We start from the raw sequence: 21903 nt of genomic DNA, 5'->3' as shown, positions 1-21903 counted from the left end.
TCCATCACTGCTACATGACCACTTACATCACTGCTACATGACCACTTACATCACTGCTACATGACCACTTACATCACTGCTACATGACCACTTACATCACTGCTACATGACCACTTACATCACTGCTACATGACCACTTACATCACTGCTACATGACCAGTTACATCACTGCTACATGACCAGTTACATCACTGCTACATGACCAGTTACATCACTGCTACATGACCATTGACATCACTGCTACATGACCAGTTACATCACTGCTACATGACCAGTGACATCACTGCTACATGACCAGTTACATCACTGCTACATGACCAGTTACATCACTGCTACATGACCAGTTACATCACTGCTACATGACCAGTGACATCACTGCTACATGACCAGTTACATCACTGCTACATGACCAGTGACATCACTGCTACATGACCAGTTACATCACTGCTACATGACCAGTTACATCACTGCTACATGACCAGTTACATCACTGCTACATGACCAGTGACATCACTGCTACATGACCAGTTACATCACTGCTACATGACCAGTTACATCACTGCTACATGACCAGTGACATCACTGCTACATGACCAGTTACGTCACTGCTACATGACCAGTTACATCACTGCTACATGACCAGTTACATCACTGCTACATGACCAGTTACATCACTGCTACATGACCAGTTACATCACTGCTACATGACCAGTTACATCACTGCTACATGGCCAGTTACATCACTGCTACATGACCAGTTACATCACTGCTACATGACCAGTTACATCACTGCTACATGGCCAGTTACATCACTACTGCATGACCAGTGACATCACTGCTACATGAGCAGTGACATCACTGCTACATGACCAGTGACATCACTGCTACATGACCAGTGACATCACTGCTACATGACCAGTTACATCACTGCTACATGACCAGTTATATCACTGCTACATGACCAGTTACATCACTGCTACATGACCAGTTACATCACTGCTACATGACCAGTGACATCACTGCTACATGACCAGTGACATCACTGCTACATGACCAGTTACATCACTGCTACATGACCAGTGACATCACTGCTACATGACCAGTGACATCACTGCTACATGACCAGTGACATCACTGCTACATGACCAGTTACATCACTGCTACATGACCAGTTACATCACTGCTACATGACCAGTGACATCACTGCTACATGACCAGTGACATCACTGCTACATGACCAGTTACATCACTGCTACATGACCAGTGACATCACTGCTACATGACCAGTTACATCACTGCTACATGACCAGTGACATCACTGCTACATGACCAGTGACATCACTGCTACATGACCAGTGACATCACTGCTACATGACCAGTTACATCACTGCTACATGACCAGTGACATCACTGCTACATGACCAGTTACATCACTGCTACATGACCAGTTACATCACTGCTACATGACCAGTTACATCACTGCTACATGACCAGTGACATCACTGCTACATGACCAGTTACATCACTGCTACACCAGTTACATCACTGACCAGTTACATCACTGCTACATGACCAGTTACATCACTGCTACATGACCAGTTACATCACTGCTACATGACCAGTTACATCACTGCTACATGACCAGTTACATCACTGCTACATGACCAGTGACATCACTGCTACATGACCAGTTACATCACTGCTACATGACCAGTTACATCACTGACCAGTTACATCACTGCTACATGACCAGTTACATCACTGCTACACATCAGTGACATCACTGCTACATGACCAGTTACATCACTGCTACATGACCAGTGACGTCACTGCTACATGACCAGTTACATCACTGCTACATGACCACATCACTGCTACATGACCAGTTACGTCACTGCTACATGACCAGTGCTACATGACCAGTTACGTCACTGCTACATGACCAGTGACATCACTGCTACATGACCAGTTACATCACTGCTACATGACCAGTGACATCACTGCTACATGACCAGTGACATCACTGCTACATGACCAGTTACATCACTGCTACATGACCAGTGACATCACTGCTACATGACCAGTTACATCACTGCTACATGACCAGTTACATCACTGCTACATGACCAGTGACACTGCTACATGACCAGTGACATCACTGCTACATGACCACTGTACATGACAGTGACATCACTGCTACATGACCAGTGACATCACTGCTACATGACCAGTGACATCACATGACCAGTTACATCACTGCTACATGACCAGTGACATGACAGTGACTCACTGCTACATGACCAGTTACATCTGCTACTGCTACATGACCAGTTCTCTGCTACTTGACCAGTTACATCACTGCTACATGACCAGTGACATCACTGCTACATGACCAGTTACATCACTGCTACATGACCAGTGACATCACTGCTACATGACCAGTTACATCACTGCTACATGACCAGTGACATCACTGCTACATGACCAGTTACATCACTGCTACATGACCAGTGACTAATGTTTAACAATGAGATCGTTTAAAGGCCATAAATCGCACTTTATTAATAACAAAATAAATAATGGTAATAATATTGAGGAAACATAAAGTCAGACACCACGTTGAGTGCACCAACACATCCTACATTTATTCATCTTCATCAATGAAAAAAAAAACTTGAATAATACAGAAAAACGTAAGTTTCAATTTGATCTTGAGTACAGGTAACATCTTGAGTACAGGTAACATCTTGAGTACAGGTAACATCTTGAGTACAGGTAACATCTTGAGTACAGGTAACATCTTGAGTACAGGTAACATTTTGAGTACAGGTAACATCTTGAGTACAGGTAACATCTTGAGTACAGGTAACATTTTGAGTACAGGTAACATCTTGAGTACAGGTAACATCTTGAGTACAGGTAACATTTTGAGTACAGGTAACATCTTGAGTACAGGTAACATCTTGAGTACAGGTAACATCTTGAGTACAGGTAACATCTTGAGTACAGGTAACATCTTGAGTACAGGTAACATCTTGAGTACAGGTAACATCTTGAGTACAGGTAACATCTTGAGTACAGGTAACATCTTGAGTACAGGTAACATCTTGAGTACAGGTAACATTTTGAGTACAGGTAACATCTTGAGTACAGGTAACATCTTGAGTACAGGTAACATCTTGAGTACAGGTAACATTTTGAGTACAGGTAACATCTTGAGTACAGGTAACATCTTGAGTACAGGTAACATCTTGAGTACAGGTAACATCTTGAGTACAGGTAACATCTTGAGTACAGGTAACATCTTGAGTACAGGTAACATCTTGAGTACAGGTAACATTTTGAGTACAGGTAACATCTTGAGTACAGGTAACATCTTGAGTACAGGTAACATCTTGAGTACAGGTAACATCTTGAGTACAGGTAACATCTTGAGTACAGGTAACATCTTAAAGAATCTGATATTTCATTTCCTTGTCTCAATCCTACAAAATCATCTATCACATCATCAGAATCAACGATTTTCCCTATATAGGCCTATTTGTACTATGTAATCCTATAAAAGGCTATGTAGAAACGAAGAGTTTTTCTCTTAGGTTGCTGCAGCATCGTTTTGGTCGTTAGTGTCACCTTCTTTAGAGGCTCTATGGTGCCACCCGGGGCTGCCTCCCCCCCGCCCCACCCCCTTACGACGCCTCTGTGAGGTGGTGTGTTGTGAGGTGGTGTGGTGTGGTGTGGGGTGGTGTGGGATGATGTGTTGTGGCGCGAGGTGGTGTGGTGTGGAGTGGGTTGGTGTGAGGTGGTCTGGGGTGATGTGGTGTGGGGTGGTGTGGGGTGAGGTGGTGAAGTGGTGTGGGGTTGGGTGGTGTGGTGGTGTGGTGGGAGGTGGTTTCGGATGTAGTGGTGTGGTGTGAGGTGGTGTGGAGTTGGGTGGTGTGAGGTGAGGTGGTGTAGGGTGTGGTGGTGTGGTGTGAGGTGGTGTAGGGTGTGGCGGTGTGGTGTGTGGTGGTGTGGTGTTTGGTGGTGTGGTGTGTGGTGGTATGGGGTGTGGTGGTGTGGTGTGAGGTGGTGTGGGATGTGGTGGTGTGGGATGTGGTGGTGTGGGATGTGGTGGTGTGGGATGTGGTGGTGTGGGATGTGGTGGTGTGGTGTGTGGTGGTATGGGGTGTGGTGGTGTGGTGTGAGGTGGTATGGGGTGTGGTGGTGTGGGGTGCGTTGGGGTGGTGTGGTGTGAGGTGGTGTGGTGTGTGGTGGTATGGGGTGGGGTGAGGTGGTGTGGTGTGTGGTGGTGTGGTGTGAGGTGGTGTGGGGTGAGGTGAGGTGGTGTAGGGAGGGGTGATGTGGTGTTGGGTGGTGTGAGGTGGTGTGGGGTGAGGTGAGGTGGTGTGAGGTGTGGTGTGGGGTGAGGTGGTGTGGGGTGGGGTAAGGTGGTGTGGGGTGGGGTGAGGTGGTGTGGTGTGTGGTGGTGTGGTGTGAGGTGGTTTGGGGTGAGGTGAGGTGGTGTGGGGTGAGGTGAGGTGGTGTGGTGTGAGGTGGGATGGGGTGTGGTGGTGGGTTGGGGTGAGGTGGTGTGTTGTGAGTCGGTGTGGGGTGAGGTGAGGTGGTGTGGTGTGAGGTGGTGTGGGGTGAGGTGAGGTGGTGTAGGGTGGGGTAAGGTGGTGTGGTGTGAGGTGGGATGGAGTGTGGTGGTGTGGAGTGGGGTGAGGTGGTGTATTGTGAGGTGGTGCGGGGTGAGGTGAGGTGGTGTGGTGTGAGGTGGTGTGGGGTGAGGTGAGGTGGTGTGGGGTGAGGTGAGCTGGTGTAGTGTGGGGTGAGGTGGTGTGGTGTGAGATGGGATGGGGTGTGGTGGGGAGGGGTGGGGTGAGGTGGTGTGGTGTGAGGTGGTGTGGGGTGAGGTGAGGTGGTGTGGTGTGAGGTGGTGTGGGGTGAGGTGAGGTGGTGTAGGGTGAGGTGAGGTGGTGTGGGGAGAGGTGGGATGGGGTGTGGTGGTGTGGGGTGGGGTGAGGTGGTGTGGTGTGAGGTGGTGTGGGGTGAGGTGAGGTGGTGTGGTTTTAGGTGGTGTAGGGTGGGGTGAGGTGGTGTGGTGTGAGATGGGATGGGGTGTGGTGGTGAGGGGTGGGGCGAGGTGGTGTGGTGTGAGGTGGTGTGAGGTGAGGTGGTGTGGTGTCAGGTGGTGTGGGGTGAGGTGAGGTGGTGTGGTGTGAGGTGGTGTGGGGTGTGGTGGTGTAGTGTGAGGTGATATGGGGTGTGGTGGTGTAGTGTGAGGTGGTGTGGGGTGTGGTGGTGTAGTGTGAGGTGTAGTGTGAGGTGGTGTAGTGTGAGGTGTAGTGTGAGGTGGTGTAGTGTGAGGTGGTGTGGGGTGTGGTGGTGTAGTGTGAGGTGGTGTGGGGTGTGGTGGTGTAGTGTGAGGTGGTGTAGTGTGAGGTGGTGTAGTGTGAGGTGTAGTGTGAGGTGGTGTAGTGTAAGGTGGTGTAGTGTGAGGTGGTGTAGTGTGAGGTGGTGTAGTGTGTGGTGGTGTAGTGTGTGGTGGTGCAGTGTGTAGTGGTGTAGTGTGTGGTGGTGTAGTGTGAGGTGGTGTAGTGTGAGGTGGTGTAGTGTGAGGTGGTGTAGTGTGAGGTGGTGTAGTGTGAGGTGGTGTAGTGTGAGGTGGTGTAGTGTGTGGTGGTGTAGTGTGAGGTGGTGTAGTGTGAGGTGGTGTAGTGTGAGGTGGTGTAGTGTGAGGTGGTGTAGTGTGAGGTGGTGTAGTGTGTGGTGGTGTAGTGTGAGGTGGTGTAGTGTGAGGTGGTGTAGTGTGAGGTGGTGTAGTGTGAGGTGGTGTAGTGTGTGGTGGTGTAGTGTGAGGTGGTGTAGTGTGAGGTGGTGTAGTGTGAGGTGGTGTAGTGTGAGGTGGTGTAGTGTGAGGTGGTGTAGTGTGAGGTGGTGTAGTGTTAGGTGGTGTAGTGTTAGGTGGTGTAGTGTGAGGTGGTGTAGTGTGAGGTGGTGTAGTGTGAGGTGGTGTATTGTTAGGTGGTGTAGTGTGAGGTGGTGTAGTGTGAGGTGGTGTAGTGTTAGGTGATGTAGTGTGAGGTGGTGTAGTGTGAGGTGGTGTAGTGTGAGGTGGTGTAGTGTGAGATGGTGTAGTGTGGTGGTGTAGTGTGAGGTGGTGTAGTGTGTGGTGGTGTAGTGTGAGATGGTGTAGTGTGAGGTGGTGTAGTGTGAGGTGGTGTAGTGTGAGGTGGTGTAGTGTGTGTTGGTGTAGTGTATGTTGGTGTAGTGTGTGGTGGTGTAGTGTGAGGTGGTGTAGTGTGTGGTGTAGTGTGAGGTTGTGTAGTGTGAGGTGTAGTGTGAGGTGGTGTAGTGTGAGGTGGTGTAGTGTGAGGTGGTGTAGTGTGAGGTGGTGTAGTGTGAGGTGGTGTAGTGTGAGGTGATGTAGTGTGAGGTGGTGTAGTGTGAGGTGGTGTAGTGTGAGGTGGTGTAGTGTGAGGTGGTGTAGTGTGAGGTGGTGTAGTGTGAGGTGGTGTAGTCTCCAGAAAGCAAAACTTATGTTGTTATTGGGCAGGCTAAGTCTTAATTTGCTACCACCACCACCACCACCACTAGCACCACCACCACCACCACCACCACCACCACCACCACCACCACCACCACCACTAGCACCACCACCACCACCACCACTAGCACCACCACCACCACCACCACTAGCACCACCACCACCACTAGCACCACCACCACCACCACCACCACCACCACCAACACCACCACCAACACCACCACCACCACCACCACTAGCACCACCACCACCACCACCTCTACATCCACAACCACCACCACCACCACCACCACTAGCACCACCACCACCACCACCTCTACATCCACCACCACCAGCACCACCACCACCACTTCCACCACCACCACCACCACCACCACTAGCACCACCACCACCACCACCACCACCACCACCACCACCACCACCACCACCACCACCACCTCTACAACCACAACCACCAGCACCACCACCACCACCACTAGCACCACCACCACCACCACTAGCACCACCACCACCACCACCACTAGCACCACCACCACCACCACCACTAGCACCACCACCACCACCACCACCACCACCACCACCACCACCACCACCACCACCACCACTAGCACCACCACCACCACCACCACTAGCACCACCACCACCACCTCCACCACCACCACTAGCACCACCACCACCACCACCACTACCACCACTAGCACCACCACCACCACCTCCACCACCACCACCAACACCACCACCACCACCACCACCACCACCACCACCACCACGACCACCACCACCACCACCACCACTAGCACCACCACCACCACCTCCACCACCACCACTAGCACCACCACCACCACCACTTAAAAATATCACTACAACCAACACCATTACAACCAACACCATCACAACCAACACCATCACAACCAACACCATCACAACCAACACCACTATCACCATCACTACCACCCACCACTACCAGTTGAACACTTAACATCTTCACAAACCTGCAATAATGGCGCAGGGCAGCATAAATTTACATAATTAGCTAGCCATTCCTCCCAAAAGACCCAACCTGTTACGCTTCATCAACTCAAACATTTGACTTCCACTCGAACATACATTCTTACGAACCTTACAATTCATACCACGAAAAAATATCTATATAAGAGAGATAAGATAAGATTTCGTTCGGATTTTTAACCCCGGAGGGTTAGCCACCCAGGATAACCCAAGAAAGTCAGTGCGTCATGGAGGACTGTCTAACTTATTTCCATTGGGGTCCTTAATCTTGTCCCCTAGGATGCGACCCACACCAGTCGACTAACACCCAGGTACCTATTTGCTGCTAGGTGAACAGGACAACAGGTGTAAGGAAACGTGTCGAAATGTTTCCACCCGCCGGGAATCGAACCCGGGCCCTCCGTGTGTGAAGCGGGAGCTTTAGCCACCAGGCCACCGGGCCACAATAATTATACACAATATCCTTATTTTCATGATTAAATCATTTTCCCTAATTATGATAGACCCCAGAAAGTATATAAATTATTCTCTAGATTATCAGAATATAATGTATTACTGGAATGCAGACTTATTTATTCGTTATAAAGTCTACAGATATTTCTCAATTATCGCTTCCTTGATTATTTTAATATAAAAACTAGTTCTACCATTGATTTATTGACCATATTAAGGCCTTTTTTATACCAAAACATATTGAGGGTGTTCCCCTAATGTAACTATCATATACAGGAGGGAGTTGAATCCCACCCGTTCCGTGGTCTGTCATATATAATATCGTATCCCCACACTGTCGGTGTTCCCATAATAACCAAACACTGTGAATGTTCCAAGCTTTGCCGTACAATGTTCCTCCCTTCCCTTTGTAGCTAAAAGTTGAACGGAAGCGCCTTAATCTGTTTTCCTTTCGACTTCATTAGGATTAGAAGTCCTCTTTTCCTTCGCCGCTATGGAGGAACAAGAGATACTCACTGTCTTTTAATTCAGCTAATTAAATCTCAAGCTTATCGACTACATGAGTCATTAAGTCATCTGTAAACTTTTAGCGTATATATACAAATAAGAGATATACGCCTCTCGGTGTATATATCCTATATATATTTCTCAGGGTGGCAGTGCTCGTCTTTCACTTCGTAACAACCTGGTGGTCGGGGTTCATGCGTAATTACAGAGCGGAGTTTAATTGCAGTTGTTTGTGTGGTTCAGATATGGTGGATGGTGCCTTAGCGAATTCGGTTTGTCATCGTTTACACATGTGGATTTCTAATCAAGCGGCACTTCACCAGTACACTAACTTTACGGTGCTCCGTGGCCTGGTGGCTAAAGCTCTCGTTTCACACGGCAAGGGTCTAGGTTCGATTCCTAGTGAGGGTAGAAACAGTGGGAGTGTGTCTTTACAAGGGTTGTCTATGTTACCCATCAGTCAGATGGGTACCTGGGTGTTCGTCGTCTAGTGTGGGTTGCATTCTGGGACAAAACTGACCTAATTTGCGGGAAATGCTCTGCATAACAAGCGGCTTTCTATATAGTAGTATGTCACTGATGTCAGCTATGGTCTGTATACCTTGCACATGTACTTATAGAAATAAAGATATTATTATTATTATTATTATTATTATTATTATTATTATTATTATTATTATTAATCTGAGCCTCGAAATACACTAATATCAGTGGTCTGGACCAGGAGCCAAACTAACGTTACTCTACATATGTCACTGTGTCACAAGCTCACAAGTATACATATGTAACCAACTCACAAGTATACATATGTAACCAACTCACAAGTATACATATGTAACCAACTCACAAGTATACATATGTAACCAACTCACAAGTATACATATATAACCAACTCACAGGCATACATATGTAACCAACTCACAAGTATACACATGTAACCAACTCACAACTATACATATGTAACCAACTCACAGGCATACATATGTAACCAACTCACAAGTATACATATGTAACCAACTCACAAGTATACATATGTAACCAACTCACAAGTATACATATATAACCAACTCACAGGCATACATATGTAACCAACTCACAAGTATACACATGTAACCAACTCACAACTATACATATGTAACCAACTCACAACTATACATATATAACCAACTCACAAGCATACATATGTAACCAATTCACAAGTATACACATGTAACCAACTCACAACTATACATATGTAACCAACTCACAACTATACATATGTAACCAACTCACAACTGTACATATGTAACGAGCTCACAAGTATACATATGTAACCAACTCACAACTATACATATGTAACAGGAATACAGAACAACTAGTGCTGCATCGTATTTAAAATGCGGAGTTACTTTCCTACCTGCCGCTGCTTCGTTAATTAGCGACTCCCCACCTGTGATGAAGCTGAAGAAATGAAGGGAAAATATTCTACTCTTATCAAGGGTAAATATTATGTTTAGGGGTGAGGGAAGAAGAGGAAGTAGTAGTAGTAGTAGTAGTAGAAGTAGTAGTAGCAGCAGCAGCAGACTGTCTACATCTTATTAATCCATAAGAGTTATTATCCTATTATGAAGACGGAGTTCCACGAGTTTGGGCTTGAGGCAGAGTGCATGGGCATGTCATTTAATGCTTTTTCGAAGTCCTGTGGTGTTATGGTTGTATCCAAAATTGTTACATTAACCTTATTTTGAGCTTCAGTTATAGTCTGGCTTATTTCCGTTATGGTCCTCATGTCCTCTTCCCCAAGAGGTAACCCAAAACAGTGCTACCAGGTGAACTTGTCAATGCTTCTCTTCCGGGAATCGAACTCGTTTGTCTTTTGTTGTAAGCTACACTTTGTACAAGTGAGCTACAAGTAGCCCTACCGTCCGTGTTTCTAGATTTTATTTCTAGCTCTTTAAAATTCACGGACAGCTGCAACATCTGGCCAATTTGAGTAGATTTTTTCAAGTGATCCACGAATTTAATATTGTTCAGTATCTCGCCAGTTATCCAGGGTTCAGTTCGGGGTTTTTTTTCTGATCGCTTTTATTGGTACAGTATCATTAATTCTAGTGAATAGTCTTCTAAAACATTCCAGTTTTGTATCAGTGTTTCTTTACTGGAGTTCTTAGTTGATGTTTATTCCTTGTTCTGTGTTGTGCTATCTGTTCTTTAATGGTTTTCCTGGTGCAGTGTGAGATAAGATGGTCACTAAGATGTATACAAATGATTTTCTTCTTTAATATCAGTTAAATAATGTGGTTAAGCGTGTTGGTTGACAACTACGTAAACCAGATTCCATCATTACTTGTCTGTATTTATTTAGTTCCAGGATTTGGTATATATCTTTAACATCACTCATTGTGTTATTGCTGAAAGCAGTTACTGAAGCCACCAGGTATTTTTATCTCACAGTTTGGTCCATTTCTGGCCAATGTTCTTGTGAAGTGTTCTATGATCTGATGATGTGATGGAGAGAAATAAGAGCACATCTTAGTAGACGAAGCTTCGTTTTGGGCAGCAACACATTAAACAATAGATGTTTCAGGTCGTACAGGTCTAACAACCTCACTCCTTGTCTGTTTTTATCAGTAAATTTTATTTTGAAGTCTACTATTTACTCTTGTCTTGTTACTGTGTCATCTAACCAAGACTTAGAAATTAATTTTCTCTTTGGGTAAGGATTTTATTGTAATTTTGCTTCAGTAGTGGCTTGAAATATATATTATCCGAAGATGGATGACTCAAACTTTGATTCAGAGACTACAGGTGAGGACAATTCCAGTGTCAGCCATGTTAAGTGCGAGTTTTCCGAGAAGGCAGCGAGGACAGGCAATATACAGTGGACACACACGACAGTTTCTCCAGTCCCTCTTCTTCCTCCAGTGGAAGCAAGTCACATTGTTTGACTGTATTTGGAAAAACTTACGCTAAATATACATGATGTACATTTAATATGCCCATATCTGTGTGCTTTCAAGAACACTTTAAAGCAAAAAAGAGATGCTACCAGGGGCTAAATATACGCTCAGTTACTCGTTCTCCTCCTTCTCTTCCTCCTCCTCCTCCTCCTTCCCCTTCTCCTCTTCCTCCTTCTCGTACTCCACCTCCTCTAGTCCAGGTTGGCGGACACAGGGCATGCGCCGCTATGCACCAAGGCCAGGCTGGAGTGAGTGCTCTTACAGGCCGCGAGGCAGTGGTACATACACCATTCTGGGCTGCAGCAGATCCAAGCACGTTTATTATTGTTGCTGCTTCTGCTTCTGCTGCTGCCGAGTCTGTGCCGACCGTGTTGTAGGTCTGTAGGCCGACACTCAGCTCCTGGGTCCCACCTCCTATCACCTTACCCGGAGTTCTATTCATTAATTAAGGTGAGTATGATATACCCGAATGTTAATTATCCTCACTGATTGAGGTGGGGTATTAGTGTCACACAGATGTGTGCAGCACTCTAGACAAGTGTGTATACTAGTTATGTGTATACACAATTCTTCTCTTTCGATCAAACTTATGTTCACTGAAGTGTGTATAGACAATACTAGTCTTGGTAATAGTGTTGACACCAAGGTGTGTCGACCAACACTCATTACCTGCACTCATAGGTAAGAATAGTCAACAATATTTTTTTGGCATTATTTCTCTTTATTTCCTTTTACTTTCAGTAAACCTTCTTACGCTGACTGTTAAGGATGTTCTTATAAGAACATAAGAACATAACAAAGGAGGAACACTTATACACTTCGATCATGTCTCCCCTCATTCTTCGTCTAACAAGTGAATGTAATTTAAGGGTCTTCAATCTTTCTTCATAAGGAAGATTTCTAATGCTATGTATTAATTTAGTCATTCTACGCTGAATGTTTTCTAACGAATATATATCCATTCTGTAATAGGGAGACCAGAACTGAGCTGCGTAATCTAGGTGAGGCCTGTAAAATGATTTCAGTCTATGAAACAGAATTCTTCTCCAGGCTGAGGGATTTACAACCTCAACCCTACATCTTCAAGAGTGATAGACTGATTACATCGTCTTCACATCTCTAATTCTCCTGCCTACTTTCTGTACGCGACTGAAGAAGCCTACTGTGTAGGCGAAACGTTTCGGAATAAAGTTGCCTAACTATTGCCTATGTGTCTTACCTACCTAAATGTTGCCTGTCTTACCACGGGAGTGATTTCTTGGGTATCTTTCAGAAGGGGTCTTTTTGATCAGGACCTGTCTTGTATGGGTCAGTAAGCCCTCTGCAGTGTTCCTCCTTTCTTATGTTCTTATTTCATTGATGTCAGCTAGGCCTGTATACCTTGTACATGTAGCGTGTGCAAAAATGCACTTATGTACAGTACAGGACATTTATTAAAGGAAACGTTTCGCCACAAGTGGCTTGTTCAGTCCTAATGATTTATTCTCTCTCAATCTCTCTCAATCTCTCTTTCTCTCTCTCTCTCTCTCTCTCTCTCTCTCTCTCTCTCTCTCTCTCTCTCTCTCTTTACACAGGGTTTGACAAGGTTAAGGATCCCTAGCTTCATTGGCAAGCTATTTACAAGTTAAGGATTCCTAACTTTATTGGCAAGCTAAGACCTGTTACCTACATCAGATCATTTGAAAGCATTTTTATTATTATGAGACATACAAGTAGGGAACAGGATGAAGTTGGAGCCATCTGTGGGCCACCATTTTCATTTGATCAACTGACTTTATCTCGTTGACATCATTATGCTGTACGAATGTGTTCCATACTCGAGTCATCCTGGGTATATATGATCTCAGATGGAGTGATGTTCTGGAGAAGGGTACAGCCAGAGTGAAGTTGCTGCTGGCTGCCCGTCTTGTGGTATAGAAACTTGCTTCCCGCTGTCCTCGAAGTGGATCCAAGTGTGGTATTTTGACAATATTGGCCTTGTACATAACAGTAAGGCCACCCACATCCCTCCTATGTTGAAGGCTCTGCTGAAATGACAGATCTATCCAGGATGGGTCCAGGCGAGAGATGAGACGTCTTGCTCTGTTCTCTACTCTGTCAAGCAGTCGCAGATGAGAGGGGGGGGCAGGCAAACCAAGAAAGTGGAGCATACTCAAGGTGTGAGCGTACTTGTGCCTCTCTCTCTCTCTCCCTCTCTCTATGAAATTTTTCATACGAGCCTGCAAACAAACATATAATATAATTTGTTAGCCCAGTCCTACCAGGTACATATTACTGGCATATATCGACTCGTTTAAGATGACATGAATCATAAAAGTTATGTTCAGCGAGAACATTATTATTAACTGGTTCTTCAGAATGTTTCCCTATATGTTGGGTCCTCTCCAGTTCTGACAGAACACTTATGCTGCGTCAGTCTTACTTCAAGGTACTTCCTTCTATGCCCAATATATATATATATATATATATATATATATATATATATATATATATACATATATATATATGCAAAATAGCAAGAATGGGTGTTGAATAATAGCTCTAGGCCTTTCGTATTGAAATTACCACATCGTCAGGAGCTTGCAGAGTTGCAGAAATGAGTACGAAAATCTCAGCGAACGTAAATACAGATGTGAGGGGAGAGAAAGAGAGAAAGAAGAGAGTAAAGAAGTGTGAGGAAGCAGAGGGAAAAAACCTAGACAGGAGAGAAATGTAATAACTGGGATTCCTCCTGACACAGATTTTCCTATGTATGTTCACCAGCCCCTTAACACTGTCTAGCCCCTTAACACTGTCTAGCCCCTTAACACTGTCCAGCCCCCTTAACACTGTCCAATCTCTTAACACTGTCCAGCCCCAAATACTGTCCAGCCCCTCACACTATCCAGCCGATAACACTGTCCAGCCTCTTAACATTGTCCAGCCCCTTAATACTGTCCAGCCCCTCACACTGTCCAGCCCCTTAATACTGTCCAGCCCCCTCACACTGTCCAGCCCCTAACACTGTCCAGCCTCTTAACATTGTCCAGCCCCTTAATACTGTCCAGCCCTTCACACTATCTAACCCCTAACACTGTCCAATCTCTTAACACTGTCCAGCCCCTAATACTGTCCAGCCCTTAACACTGACCAGCTCCCTAATACTGTCCAGCCCCTCACACTGTCCAGCTCCCTAACACTGCCCAGCCCCCTGACACTCTCCAGCCTCCTAACACTGTCCAGCCCCCTGGCACTGTCCAGCCTCCTAACACTGTCCAGCCCCCTAAGCACTGTCCAGCCTCTTAACACTGTCCAGCGCCCTCACACTGTTCAGCCCCCTAACACTGCCCAGTCTCCTAACACTGTCCAGCCCCCTAACACTGTCCAGCCCCCTAACATTGTCCGGCCCCTTAACACTGTCCAGCCCCCTAACATTGTCCAGCCCCCTAACATTGTCCAGCCCCCTAACACTGTCCAGCCTCCTAACATTGTCCAGCCCTCTAACATTGTCCAGCCCCCTAACACTGTCCAGACCCCTAACATTGTCCAGCCCCCTGACACTGTGCAGCCCCCTAACATTGTCCAGCCCCCTAACATTGTCCAGCCCCCTAACAATCTCCAGCCCCCTAACACTGTCCAGCCCCCTAACATTGCCCAGCCCCCTAACATTGTCCAGCCCCTTAACATTGTTCAGCCCCCTAACATTGTCCAGCTCCCTAACACTATCCAGCCCCTAACACTGTCCCGCCTCTTAACACTGTCCAGCCCCTTAATACTGTCAAGCCCCTCACACTGTCCAGCCCTTAATACTGTCCAGCCCCTCACACTGTCCAGCCCCTAACACTATCCAGCCCCCTAACACTGTCCAGCCCAATAACACTGTCCAGCCCCCTAACACTGCCCAGTCCCCTAACACTGCCCAGTCCCCTAACACTGTCCAGCCCCCTAACACTGCCCAGTCCCCTAACACTGTCCAGCCCCCTAACACTGCCCAGTCCCCTAACACTGTCCAGCCCCCTAACACTGTCCAGTCCCCTAACACTGCCCAGTCTCCTAACACTGTCCAGTCCCCTGACACTGTCCAGCCCCCTAACACTGCCCAGTCCCCTAACACTGTCCAGCCCCCTAACACTGCCCAGTCCCCTAACACTGCCCAGCCCCCTAACACTGCCCAGTTCCCTAACACTGTCCAGCCCCCTAACATTGTCCAACCCCCTAACACTGCCCAGTCTCCTAACACTGTCCAGCCCCCTAACATTGTCCAGTCCCCTAACATTGTCCAGCCCCCTAACATTGTCCAGCCCCTTAACACTGTCCAGCCCCCTAACACTGTCCAGCCCCCTAACATTGTCCAGCCCCCTAACACTGTTCAGCCCCCTAACATTGTCCAGCCCCCTAACACTGCCCAGTCCCCTAACACTGTCCAGCCCTCTAACACTGTCCAGCCCCCTAACACTGTCCAGCCCACTAACACTGTCCAGCCCCCTAACACTGTCCAGCCCCCTAACACTGTTCAGCTCCCTAACATTGTCCAGCCCCCTAACATTGTCCAGCCCCCTGACACTGTCCAGCCCCCTAACAATGTCCAGCCCCCTAACACTGTCCAGCCCCCTAACACTTTCCAGCCCCCTAACACTGTCCAGCCCCCTAACATTGTCCAGCCCCCTAACATTGTCACTGTCCAGCCCCCTAACACTGCCCAGCCCCCTGACACTGCCCCCTAACACTGTCCAGCCCCCTAACAACTGTCCAGCCCCCTAACACTGTCCAGCCCCCTAACACTGTCCAGCCCCCTAACACTGTCCAGCCCCCTAACACTGTCCAGCCCCCTAACACTGTCCAGCCCCCTAACACTGTCCCCCCCTAACACTGTCCAGCCCCCTAACACTGTCCAGCCCCCTAACACTGTCCAGCCCCCTAAGCACTGTCCAGCCCCCTAACACTGTCCAGCCCCCTAACAATGTCCAGCCCCCTAACACTGTCCAGCCCCCTAACACTGTCCAGCCCCCTAACACTGTCCAGCCCCCTAACACTCCAGCCCCCTAACATTGCCCAGCCCCGTGACACTGTCCAGCCCCCTAACACTGTCCAGCCCTCTAACACTGTCCAGCCCCCTAACACTGTCCAGCCCACTAACACTGTCCAGCCCCCTAACATTGTCCAGCCCCCTAACATTGTCCAGCCCCCTAACACTGTCCAGCCCCCTAACATTGTCCAGCCCCCTAACACTGTCCAGCCCCCTAACACTGTCCAGCCCCCTAACACTGTCCAGCCCCCTGACACTGTCCAGCCCTCTAACACTGTCCAGTCCCCGAACACTGCCCAGTCCCCTAACACTGTCCAGCCCCCTAACACTGACCAGACCCCTAACACTGACCAGTCCCCAAACACTGTCCAGCCCCCTAACACTGTCCAGCCCCCTAACACTCCCCAGTCCCCTAACACTGTCCAGCCCCCTAACACTGTCCAGCCCCCTAACACTGTCCAGCCCCCTAACACTGACCAGGCCCCTAACACTGTCCAGCCCCCTAACACTGTCCAGCCCCCTAACACTGTCCAGCCCCCTAACACTGTCCAGCCCCCTAACACTGTCCAGCCCCCTAACACTGTCCAGCCCCCTAACACTGTCCAGCCCCCTAACACGGGCCAGCCCCCTAACACTGTCCAGTCCCCTAACACTCTCCAGTCCCCTAACACTGTCCAGCCCCCTAACACTGTCCAGCCCCCTAACACTGCCCAGTCCCCTAACACTGTCCAGCCCCCTAACACTGCCCAGCCCCCTGACACTGTCCAGCCACCTGACACTGTCCAGCCCCCTGACACTGTCCAGCCCCCTGACACTGTCCAGCCCCCTAACACTGTCCAGCCCCCGGACACTGTCCAGCCCCCTAACACTGTCCAGCCCCCTGACACTGTCCAGCCCCCTGACACTGTCCAGCCCCCTGACACTGTCCAGCCCCCTAACACTGCCCAGCCCCCTAACACTGTCCAGCCACCTGACACTGTCCAGCCCCCTGACACTGTCCAGCCCCCTGACACTGTCCAGCCCCCTGACACTGTCCAGCCCCCTGACACTGTCCAGCCCCCTAACACTGTCCAGCCCCCTGTCCACACCTGACACTGTCCAGCCCCCTAACACTGTCCAGCCACCTGACACTGTCCAGCCACCTGACACTGTCCAGCCACCTGACACTGTCCAGCCCCCTGACACTGTCCAGCCCCCTAACACTGTCCAGCCCCCTGACACTGTCCAGCCCCCTGACACTGTCCAGCCCCCTGACACTGTCCAGCCCCCTCACACTGTCCAGCCCCCTAACACTGTCCAGCCCCCTGACACTGTCCAGCCCCCTGACACTGTCCAGCCACCTAACACTGTCCAGACCCCTGACACTGTCCAGCCCCCTGACACTGTCCAGCCCCCTTACACTGTCCAGCCCCCTTACACTGTCCAGCCCCCTAACACTGTCCAGCCCCCTAACACTGTCCAGCCCCCTGACACTGTCCAGCCCCCTAACACTGTCCAGCCCCCTGACACTGTCCAGCCCCCTGACACTGTCCAGCCCCCTGACACTGTCCAGCCCCCCTGACACTGTCCAGCCCCCTGACACTGTCCAGCCCCCTGACACTGTCCAGCCCCCTAACACTGTCCAGCCCCCTGACACTGTCCAGCCCCTTTACACTGTCCAGCTCCCTAACACTGTCCAGCCCCCTGACACTGTCCAGCCCCCTCACACTGTCCGGCCCCCTGACACTGTCCAGCCACCTGACACTGTCCAGCCCCCTGACACTGTCCAGCCCCCGGACCCGGTCCAGCCCCCTGACACTTTCCAGCCCCCTGACACTGTCCCGCCCCCTAACACTGTCCAGCTCCCTCACACTGTCCAGCCCCCTGACACTGTCCAGCCCCCTAACACTGTCCAGCCCCCTGACACTGTCCAGCCACCTGACACTGTCCAGCCCCCTGACACTGTCCAGCCCCCTGACATTGTCCAGCCCCCTGACACTGTCCAGCCCCCTGACACTGTCCAGCCCCCTGACACTGTCCAGCCCCCTGACACTGTCCAGCCCCCTGACACTGTCCAGCCCCCTGACACTGTCCAGCCACCTAACACTGTCCAGCCACCTAACACTGTCCAGCCCCCTAACACTGTCCAGCCACCTAACACTGTCCAGCCACCTAACACTGTCCAGCCACCTAACACTGTCCAGCCCCCTAACACTGTCCAGCCACCTAACACTGTCCAGCCACCTAACACTGTCCAGCCACCTAACACTGTCCAGCCACCTAACACTGTCCAGCCACCTAACACTGTCCAGCCCCCTAACACTGTCCAGTCACCTAACACTGTCCAGCCACCTAACACTGTCCAGCCACCTAACACTGTCCAGCCCCCTAACACTGTCCAGCCACCTAACACTGTCCAGCCACCTAACACTGTCCAGCCCCCTAACACTGTCCAGCCACCTAACACTGTCCAGCCACCTAACACTGTCCAGCCACCTAACACTGTCCAGCCCCCTAACACTGTCCAGCCACCTAACACTGTCCAACCACCTAACACTGTCCAGCCACCTAACACTGTCCAGCCACCTAACACTGTCCAGCCACCTAACACTGTCCAGCCACCTAACACTGTCCAGCCCCCTAACACTGTCCAGCCACCTAACACTGTCCAGCCACCTAACACTGTCCAGCCACCTAACACTGTCCAGCCCCCTAACACTGTCCAGCCCCCTAACACTGTCCAGCCACCTAACACTGTCCAGCCACCTAACACTGTCCAGCCACCTAACACTGTCCAGCCACCTAACACTGTCCAGCCCCCTAACACTGTCCAGCCACCTAACACTGTCCAGCCACCTAACACTGTCCAGCCACCTAACACTGTCCAGCCACCTAACACTGTCCAGCCCCCTAACACTGTCCAGCCCCCTAACACTGTCCAGCCACCTAACACTGTCCAGCCACCTAACACTGTCCAGCCACCTAACACTGTCCAGCCACCTAACACTGTCCAGCCACCTAACACTGTCCAGCCCCCTGACACTGTCCAGCCACCTAACACTGTCCAGCCACCTAACACTGTCCAGCCCCCTAACACTGTCCAGCCACCTAACACTGTCCAGCCACCTAACACTGTCCAGCCACCTAACACTGTCCAGCCACCTAACACTGTCCAGCCACCTAACACTGTCCAGCCACCTAACACTGTCCAGCCACCTAACACTGTCCAGCCACCTAACACTGTCCAGCCACCACGACAAAAGTTGTAATACTTCTAGCCTGGCTGCTATATTTTAGCTTGATATTCCCTCATAACATTAATAAAGAGAGTAGCATTGTATTGTATTGTATTGTATTGTATTGTATTGTATTGTAATGTATTGTATTGTAATGTATTGTATTGTAATGTATTGTATTGTAATGTATTGTATTGTATTGTATTGTAATGTATTGTATTGTAATGTATTGTATTGTATTGTATTGTATTGTATTGTATTGTATTGTATTGTATACAGAGTAGCAGCAGCAGCTTTCCGGACTTTACTGAATATAAATTTTAGATCCTTGACGGCATAAATTCTGTTTCAATTAGAATTAATTTTAGATTCCGGATGCTTTCAAAATTTTGATCCTAAACGATCTTAAAATTTGGTTTCTGAACCGTAATAATCAGTCATGAGGGCTAAGTTCTGTTTTCTGTACTGAAAAAGGTTTGTTCTAGACGGTATATATATTGTAAGTTCTGGAGGGCATAGATTAACACATCACAGGTCGATTATGTGCTACGCCTGTCGTGCCTTCTCCGCTGCTATTTAATTAAGGTGACTCCAAGCGCTCTTAATTGAATTTGGGAGACAAAAGTGTTAGCATGCATATGTATGCTGGTTCCGCTTCCCTTCTCCCACAGACCCAGCAGGGAGTCCACACCTGTTCAGGCACCTGCTAAACCTTCAAAAGAGTGCAAACATTGCAACTAGATTAGTGCTTGAACTACGAGGAATGCATTTTGAAGAGGGATTGGAGGTTCTGAACCCGATGACTTTGCCGTAGAGGACAGGTGGAGATATGATTACGACATACAAAATCTTAAAGGGTAAGAACAGGGAAGGAAAGACAGACTGAATATAATGAACCAAGATCAAGGAGAACACAGGTGGAAAGTGAAGATGAGACATCAAGATGTATGGAAATATTACTTTAGTCTCATGATAATTGGAAAGTGGAATTACTTGGAAGCAGGCGTGGTGGAGGCATACTGAATACACAGCTTCAAGAGTAGATATGATAAAGTCGAAACAAGAGGTCAGAAATCAGAGATGCTGGTCGAAGTAGTCTAGAAGACAGTGCCAGGAGCTGAGTCTCGACCACTGAAAGTACAGCTCGGTGAACACACACACACACACACACACACACACACACACACACACACACACACACACACACACACACACACACACACACACACTTTTCCATCCTAACACGACCACCAACCTTCTCCCTCTGAGTTAGTGACCCCAAATAAGAGGAAACACATTCACTGTCACTCATTCAACTGCAGACTTGCTAGAAGCGTGCTGGCATCATATTTCAGATGGCCCTCCCTATCCTTCAGAGTGCAGACACTGTACTCCCCACCTCCAGGACTCAAAGTAAATACTTTACCTGACTCCCTTCATAAATGTTACTTTCTTTACATATAGTCCAACAGCGGATCCAGCTATGAGAAACTGATTTCAATCAAATTTAACGCCCCCACACAGGTCTGTTGGATGTCCAAGCCCCTAGCACTCTAAACCTCCTTTACTTCCTCCCTACAAACTATCCTGGAACGACCCTCTCCCCTCCCTTTAGCTTTATTTCCTTTATATCTGGAATATATACCTTCTTTTCAATCATGGTATTAACACTCAACTATTTCCTCTAATGCATACTCCACCCAAATATATGTACCACAGAATTATCTACCTCAAACTCAACTTTGACGAAGAGGAACTGGATAACTAGAACTTTCAAAACAAGAGATGCCAAGCCCATAATGACATTTGTCAAGCCTCTCGTTCTCGCTGTGTACTTTTATTATTATTATTACAATCAAGGGGGAAGCGCTAAACCCGGAGGATTATACAGCGCCTGGGGGGGTATGTGGAAGGCATTCAGGCTTAATTTGGGGAACTGGAGCACAGATCCAATTCCCTAAATCAAGAGCCCCTCACCAACATCAAGGAACCTTCCTTGAGGGGTCGCTGTGTACTAACTACCCCCTTCAAAGCAGATGGAACGGCAGTGGAAAAAGAAGAGAGAAGGTGGGAGGAGAAGAGGTAAGAAAGGATGGAAGGAGAAAGCATAAAGTAGCCGAGAGGGTAAATTGATTTCTTTCTCGTCTTTAGTATTATCATCTTCAGTGAGGGGAGAAACAGAAGCTGTCTCTCCCTCACCCTCACCAAGACATATGACTTCACGATATTACGTAGATATATTACGCA

At 48.5% G+C, this 21903-nt stretch overlaps 1 protein-coding gene across 2 annotated transcripts in view; it reads left to right on the top strand.

Annotated features, from left to right (window-relative positions):
* The first annotated feature begins 11712 nt into the window (after positions 1–11712).
* LOC128696100 (serine-rich adhesin for platelets-like) overlaps positions 11713–21903 on the top strand; it is an 89274-nt gene continuing 79083 nt past the window's right edge. For both annotated transcript variants that reach the window (XM_070095034.1, XM_070095033.1), the window contains exon 1: positions 11713–11886. The gene's annotated coding sequence lies outside the window, so the exon portion shown is untranslated. The remainder of the gene's footprint in view (positions 11887–21903) is intronic.

This window comes from Cherax quadricarinatus, chromosome 48, assembly GCF_038502225.1.
Source record: "Cherax quadricarinatus isolate ZL_2023a chromosome 48, ASM3850222v1, whole genome shotgun sequence".
NCBI lineage: Eukaryota > Metazoa > Arthropoda > Malacostraca > Decapoda > Parastacidae > Cherax > Cherax quadricarinatus.
This window is presented reverse-complemented; position numbering and strand designations above follow the sequence as displayed.